Source organism: Tachypleus tridentatus, chromosome 4, assembly GCF_004210375.1.
Source record: "Tachypleus tridentatus isolate NWPU-2018 chromosome 4, ASM421037v1, whole genome shotgun sequence".
Taxonomy (NCBI): Eukaryota; Metazoa; Arthropoda; class Merostomata; order Xiphosura; family Limulidae; genus Tachypleus; species Tachypleus tridentatus.
Genome location: NC_134828.1, coordinates 50,376,315 through 50,384,688, shown reverse-complemented (window position 1 = coordinate 50,384,688; position 8,374 = coordinate 50,376,315). Strand labels below are relative to the sequence as shown.

General features: G+C 33.6%; 1 long non-coding RNA gene across 1 annotated transcript; it reads left to right on the top strand.

The window, feature by feature from the left end:
* Positions 1-3,214: 3,214 nt before the first annotated feature.
* Positions 3,215-7,900, top strand: LOC143248331 (uncharacterized). Its single transcript, XR_013026917.1, has 2 exons — positions 3,215-3,978; positions 5,559-7,900. It is a non-coding gene; the product is annotated as an uncharacterized LOC143248331 (long non-coding RNA).
* The last annotated feature ends 474 nt before the right edge of the window (positions 7,901-8,374 follow it).

The window sequence follows — 8,374 nt, the reverse complement described above, 5'->3', positions numbered from 1 at the left end:
TTAATTACCCAACATTCAACTTTCGGTTGAGCTGTTATTCTGATAAACTTGGTTTCTGAAAATAATTTAGTTATTGTTACGAATTCATAATCCGAAAAGTATTGTGGACAATTTTAGTTAACGAGAAAAAAAAAATCAAACCATGCTCACTAAGTAGACAGATCCAAATTGTGATACGGTGTATGGTGGGGGAATTAGCCAAATGACATGAGCTTTTCATAATCTAAAACGTTTTATTCAGTGTCCAATTGGGTGAGCCTTCCTAACAAATTCAGACCTTAAGTTAATTATTATAACTGGTTATATTAGACTGGGCCTAACTCACATGGGTCAGGAAATGGAAAGAGGTGACCAAAAACTGCATTCGTGAAGTAAACGTCCAAAAGTGTAATAAGAATTATTTTCAATATAAACTCGAACTTTATTTTTGAAATAATCTGATTTTATTGAAATATATTCTAATTTTGACGCAAATTTCGAGCTGTATAGATAAAAATGAATATATGAAACAACGTTCTTTAAAATATGCTTCTAATTGTATTATTTATGTGTAAATACAGTTTTTGGAATACGTAAACTTAATATTACTATTTAAAGAGGCCTGAACTTGATATTAACATGTCATTCAAAACGTTGAAGCCAGGTTTTTCCATGTTTCAGAAATCTTAATATTTTGTTGAGTGCTGGTAGAAAGAAAAAAGGTGTTACATTTTATCTGTACTTTTTAATATCCTAAGAATTTATCGTTTAGGTGGTTGATAAACGTGTGAAATCATTGGCTGAAAATAAGCGGTAAAGTTGTAGAGATAACAGAGGAAATTATCCAGTGGTTCTCTAAATAATGTAAATAGTTTTACACTTTGTTCTAATGATGGTGATCCGATCGTAATGATAAGGTAAGAGCCTGTCCTCTAGGTACCCAACAATTCAGATTGTATATACACTTGTATATATTTTCGCTGTTAATGACAACTGATTGTCACTTTTTTGTTTTCAGATCTGTTGTGCGTGAAATTATCGACTTTTGTTTTTAAACCAATATTTATTTTGTTATGTTTGTTAAATTTTTGATACGTATAAGTGGCACACACAAAATGCAAATAATTTTCGAACCTTAATTGCATTTTGTTAGTTCTCTTCGCTGATTCAGGTTTTTTATATCTATACTTTATTCCCATAAAATATGCAATCCTTACAGTACACTATACTGCTGACGATGCGAGTTAAAAAGAAGTCACATGACTGCTACTACAATACCAATTTGAACAAACTGTACATGAAACGAAAGCATTTTTGTAGATGTATTGGATGGATATAAATTAAACGGCGGTTGATAGCAGTGATGTAAAAGAGGAGTTCATAGACAAAACGGGCACTTTTCAAACAACTTAAGGTAAGTTTTTTATGGGAAGGATTGTTTTACAAGAATGTGAGAACTGCGGGTTACTTCTACTACTAGTACACATGGAAAAAAGCCACATGAAACGAACAAATTCTCTATTATTCCGATTCATTTTGTCTTATAACGACTTTTATAGTCTAAAACTAAACAGTAAATGATTGCGTATTAACACCTAATAGTATATTAAAATAATTTTTTTTAACTGTAAAGACCTATAAGTTTCTGTGTTCCGCCCCCTGCACGTCACTAGCTGAGGTATATAACTCATCACCATTTTAAGATAAAAGTTTCAAAAACGAAAAAGATAATTGTTTGTTTTGGAATTTCGGGCAAAGCTACACGAGGGCTGCCTGCGCTAGCTGTCCCTAATTTAGCAGTATAATACCAGAGGGAAGGCAGCTAGTCGTCACCCCCCTCTAATTCTGGGGCTACTCTTTTTTACCAACGAATAGTGGGATTGAGTGTCATATTGTAACGCTCCCACGGCTGAAAGAGCGAGCATGTTTGGTGCGACGGGGATTCGAACCCGCGACCATCAGATTACGAGTCGAGTGCCTTAACCACCTGCCCATGCCGGGCCTTCGAAAAAGAGAAACTATGCAAAAACAGAATTTGCTGTATATTGTTTATGTGACGATGAAAATAATAGTGTATTTCTGCACTCCTTTAATTTAGAGATGACATCTACTGGGTCCCGAGTATTGTGTCTAACATACTATCTAGTCCAGCCTTGAATAGAACAAGGTAACATATATCTAGAACACTGTGTCGTCTTTCTCACAAATAATATTATTTTCTAACTTTATTAATTGCTTTTTTGTTGTTGTTACATGAGCTCACAAATAGGAAACCAGATGACAATAAAGTGAACTAGAATCTACACGAACGTTCGGAATATCAACAAATTTGGAGATTTTTTATTCCGCTTCATGTTAGGCACGGTATTAATAATGTATTTGAATGAGTATTCAAAGTCCGTGGCTGACAAGCAGTCACAAAGTTCAAGTGGAATTATTTTTCGTTCGCGCCCTTTTCAGTCGCCTTCCTTTTTTTCCTTTTTTTTTTTTTAAGGTAAGGTTTCACACATTTCTGCTATGCATTAATGAATAATGTTTTGTGAAAATGTTTGGTATCCTATCTGTTGTAGCCTTTGCAATTCTGTCAGTGCTGAAAACGTTTGAGCTCTATAAATTGTCATTATTAAAGTAGCTATAACATATTAAATAAATTATTAGGGCTTACCATATGTTTAATTGGCTAAATTCGTGTTTAAGAACACAATTCTTGTGTGGAACATGGATACTTTCACGTAAGACATATTTTACACTAAATGCTATTTTTGAAACAATATTTATTGTGTGAAAGATGGGTATTAATGTATGGTAAAAAACCAACGAAAAGCGTAGTCTTAATGTTGACTGTCGTGTTTAGGTGTCTGAGCTTTGTTCTATAGGACAAAGAAACATAACTTCACCTTTTCAAAAATTACTTTTACAACTAACATGTCTCAATTAAATGAATTTCTTACATTCTTTCTAAACGAGGCCAGAATATTGGTGAACCTTTTCATTAATCCATTCTCGAAGCAAATGTTAGCCTATATTTCATTAAAGATAAACATAAGAGTACAACATGTTAATCTTGTAATTTTTCTGCAGTCCATGATAATAGATAGCATTATTAGTAAATATCCACAATTGATATTTGTTCTATTAAAAATACCTAATTCCAGTTAATGTTTGGATTGTAAAATTGAATTTTCATTGAATTCATATTAGTGTCAAAATAGTTTTCCTTATAAGTCAAATATTCATTGATCAAACAGTTTCTTTAGTTTATCGATGTTTCATAATTAATCTTTGGAGCGTGTGTGTGTGTATGTTTTTCTTATAGCACAGCCACATCAGACTATCTGCTGAGCCCACCGAGGGGAATCAAACCCCTAATTGTGAATCCGTAAACTTACCCGCTGTACAAGCGGGGACAATCTTCAGAACAGTGGTCATTTGTAATGGAAAGCCTCTGTCCGCCTGTCTAACGATAGATCTGTTCAGTTTTTAGTATAATATATTTACACTGAGAGAATTTTGCTGTCATATTTATACAGATTTTATTGACCTTTAAACAAACACTAAATCCATTTTGCTGAACGAGAGGGAGGATGTGTGGCCTCCAAATCTTTGAAAAAAAATTGTTGCAGAGAGAAAATGTCTACTGTGTGGTGCTTCTGGGGATATATAAAAAGTATAATTTTTATGATGTAGGGGATGCTTGTGTTGATCTCCTGCTGTTACTCTGCAGGGGTAACGTTGTAGCAGGGCGCATCACAACTGTGCACTGTCCCTCCCCTAATGCTAAACACCTTTTTACTTCACTATCCTATATGTAACTTGTAAATTGTTTAAAACCAATCAATTAATAACAGTTTCTTCTACAGTTTTGAAGTAGAACTAAAGTTAGTTTTGAACACTAAAATTTTGAACACCTTACAATCCGTTTCAGTTTATCTGCTGCCGTTTTCGTGATTTATCCATTCACCAGAACAAATTATCAATAATAAGGACCACCCAGACCAGGTCAGTAAGATTACATTTGATACATATAAATGTATCAAATAATATAAATATATTATTTATAGATATATAAATAAATATAAATGTATAAGTCAGGGTGTAACTTATTTTCTATGGTGTTCTCTGGTTTTGACTTATAAGACAAAATGTTTGGTGATTCCCAACACTTGTTCTTAATGTTTGATGGATGAGTAGTAGTATATAAGTGATTTCCAGAAGCAGCCTCTTAGTCTGGTGGATAAGTCATGGATAACCACTGATTCCCAAAATGTAAAAGTGATTGCTAGTAAGTTCCAACTTAGCAAATATGGCAGTGTAACAGTGATTCACAGAAATAATGTTCGACTTGACAGATAACAGAGCGTAACAGTGATTCATAGAAGTAGTGTTCAACCTGACAGATAAAATGTACTAGTGTCCAATTTTAAGAGGACGTTTTATTGATTTTCCAAAGATGTTCTTCAAGTTTCGTAGATAAACACGAATGTCTCATCGGGTTGAATAATTTAAATTTCAAGTTTGATACAAAAGCCAAGTGCATATCGTTGTATTAAATTGTCAATTTTGCTTTCATCCTCGCATGAAAATAATGTTCAAGAACGTATATTTTTAAGATGATATAGGATAACAAATGAGTCAACTTTTGTTTGTTTGTTGTTGTTGTTTCACAATCCGGTAGCTTGTCTGAGTGACCCCAATGAGAATTCATGTTCTTAATTAATTAAATAACCATAGAACACTGAAGGTACTGGTACCTTTGTTCATTGAGTAGAGTCTAATCTTACATTTGTTAGTTCTAGCATACTGAGTAGCATATTAAAATATCTGGCCATGAACAGTTCAGGATAAACAAATCTAAAGTTTTAACAATGTATTTAACCAGCAATAAAATATATAGTCTTATACAACACTGATCACGTGTTAAATATCGGCTTTTCAACTTTTCGATTTCCCACTACCAGTGGTAGACAGAGCACAGATAGCCCTTTGTGAAGCTTTGTGCTTAATAACAAACAACAACACTTTCCCAACACAAACTATTTTCCACAAGCTAGTCATAAACACCATAACTACTAGTAAATAAAGAAATTAAAGTTTTTATTTACACAACGAGTCTATATTAATAGTTTCAAGTTTACTCACTGATTATAAATTATAGCTTTTTATAGTAAGGAAGCTTATAAACTTTTGTACTTAAGAATGGTCGATCGAAACGTCATACCTATTTTTAAAATATTCTTACTGTAAAAGAGGTAGCTTGTAATAAATTAGATATTTTATTAACAAATATACATCTGGTCATTATTCTGTGCCTACCATGGGGAATCGAACCTAAAGATTGTGGCGTTAAAAGTCTGAAAGCTTACTCCTTGCGCACTGGCGGATCATAAGCACTTCACAGATTTTCAATAAACCAATTGGTATACCACTTTTTTTAAAAGATTAGAACATGTCTTTTTCTTTTTTTTCTAAGATGTTTAACTGACAGTCATGTTGTTTTAAGTTTTTATGAATGAGTGAGTAAGGTCTTTAGTGGATTACTTCTTCTGCCCTTGTTTTTTGAAGGTTCTGTTTGTTTCTAGAATGTTCGACAGAGCCGAAGCAGATTTTGAGTATGAAGGCGCTCTAACAACCTGAACTATCCGAACTACGTAATGCTCCACAAGTCAGACTATTTTCATTGAAATTTGGTCAGAAGCTGTCTGTAATCGATATGACTCAAACTTCTGTTGCGTTTAGAACTCAGAATCTTTTTTTTTTTTTTCAGTCACTTACTCTACAAACTAATGAAAAGAATACTCTATTTTCAATTATGGTTCTTTTTTGAGAATGGTAAATAAAACATCTAATTCACTGACTTCCAATTCCTCTTCTCAAAATTTTGAACTAACTTCTTTAAACTGAAATATTTTAATTAAAAGTGTTCTTATGAGATGTCATTAAGAATTTTTCAAACACCAAGAATGGCAATAACTTCAGTACTGTCTGGAATCAAAACTGATAATTATAAAAAAATGTATCCAATTCAAAAGTATTAAGCTATTTTATCTAAAAGACAGTAAATTAAAAGCAACATACCGCCAAATGTAAGGAATAAAACTACATAATAACTAGTACGTAATCAAAGTGTAAAATTGTTAAAGTATCTTCAAGCAAACAAATATTATTTCTAATCTACTAAGCTGGGAGTTTGTTTGAAGTGCCGCAGCTGCTTTTGAATAATACATAAAAAAATAATATTTGCTACAATTTAACGTGTTAATGCCACTTTCTTATAATATAATAGGAAAATGGGTTAGGTGGTAGACTCAAATTAGGGTTTTACGTCATGCGAAATCAACAGGCTATATATAAATTTTAACATACAAGATTCTCTAAGTGGAGTGTGGTTATGAAACAAATATTACTTATTTATGTAGTATTTTGCTACAATGAAAAAGTGTATATATATGTGTGTGTGTGTGTGTGTGTTGTTTATAACTATAAAAAATACACGAAAAGAAATATGTTATTGTTTGTTTGTTTTGAATTTCGCACAAAGTTACTCGATGGCTGTCTATGCTAGCCGTCCCTAATTTAGCAGTGTAAGACTAGAGGAAAGGCAGCTAGTCATCATCACCCACCGCTAACTCTTGGGCTACTCTTTTACCAACGAATAGTGGGGTTGACCGTCACATTATAACGCCCCCACGGCTGAAAGGGCGAGCATGTTTGGCGCGACGGGGATGCGAACCCGCGACCCTCACATAACGAGTCGCACGCCTTAACACCCTTGCCCATGCCAGGCCATATGTTATTGAAAGGCTTTAAAGACAGTGTGCATTTATTTGCACAAAACAAGAATGTTGGTAAATAAAAGAAGACAAGACCCCCGCTTGTACAGCGATAAGTCTACAAATTTGCAACGCTAAAATCAGGGGTTCGATTCTCCTCGGTGGACTCAGCAGACAGCCCGATATGGCTTTGCTATAAGAAAACACAAAAGACAGTGCGAGGCTATGCCCTTTTTCTCAGAATTCTTAATACTTATTTTCTAAATTTCTCGTCCCGTTGATAGAGAAACACTGATCTGGAATACAAGCATTAATTATTAAACTTACCTTTGGGAAATTAACAATTTGACAGTCACGTGAGAAGATCAAGCTGTTGCATGTGACAATTTTCTATTTTCACTTATAAACTACCTGGAGAATACATTAACCACTAAGCTAGTCTTTGAAAGATATCGTTGTTACATAGGTCAACTTTCTCTTTTGAGATAAGCTACCTGTAGAATATAACCATTAACCACAAAGCTAGCTTTAGGAAGTTACCAACTTGATTGTCATGTGAGAAAATTAAGATGTTATAAAATATGTTTCCAAGCTTTTGAAGGCTCAACTAGCTAAAACATTGTCGTATTTTTGGACTGGGTTGCAATTTTCAAGAAGATAAATAATTATTTATTTTCTAATGTTTTGTTATTAACTATTACAATAAAAATCTGACTTGTAACCGACTTAGATAGAATTAGCAGTAATTACAATTCACTTGCTTGATCTGGTTCATACCAAAGCAGTCGTTGTTCATTAAAATTGAAGATGTTTATAGCGCCTATATCACAATCATGTTTGTCTTATCCCAGTCGGGCTGATTATTTGTGGTATTGGGCGAAAGGATTCGTTGACACTGGTATAGCAAACGTGGTGTTGTTGAGGTATTATATCATAGTCTCTTTTACAGTCACTCATGGATTATAAGAACTACATGTAAGAGTTTAAAGCGAACAGACTGACCCTAAATTGGCTATTCTCTTATCTTGTGTCACCTTAAACAGACTGCGTAAAGTGTCTTTGATACATTGTTTCTGATAAGTGTGTTTCTATTTTGATTTTTAGTCGTGTTGTCTCAATATATGAAATAAAAAGTACATTCTTAATTCTTGCACAAATTGGCTTGTTCTTCTTTTTAAGTCACATTAATTTTTCATCTTAACTTCTTTCCAAACAAACCCTCAAACCTTATTTTTCGTGGTTCAACTCAACATTGATAGTCTTCCACAAGTAAATGAACATTTCAGTCCAGAGTTTTATATGATGTGATGTGGTTTTTCATCGTAGTAAGGCGAATAAATTGCTTATAAAGCTTTCAGAATGGAGCTAAATGAAAGTTTGGTTTCTTTAGAATTTCATACAAAGCTACAATTAGGTATATCTGCGCTAGCCATCCCTTATTTGGCTAGAGGGAAGGTAGCTAGTCAACACAACTCACTGCAAATCCTTGAGCTATTCTTTTTTTCCAACGAATAGTGGAATCGACCTTCACATTATAATTCTCTCGCAGCTGAAAGAGTATGATCGGTAACGGGGATTCGAACTCTTAACCCCCAGATTGTAAGTAGAGCATCATAGCCACAATG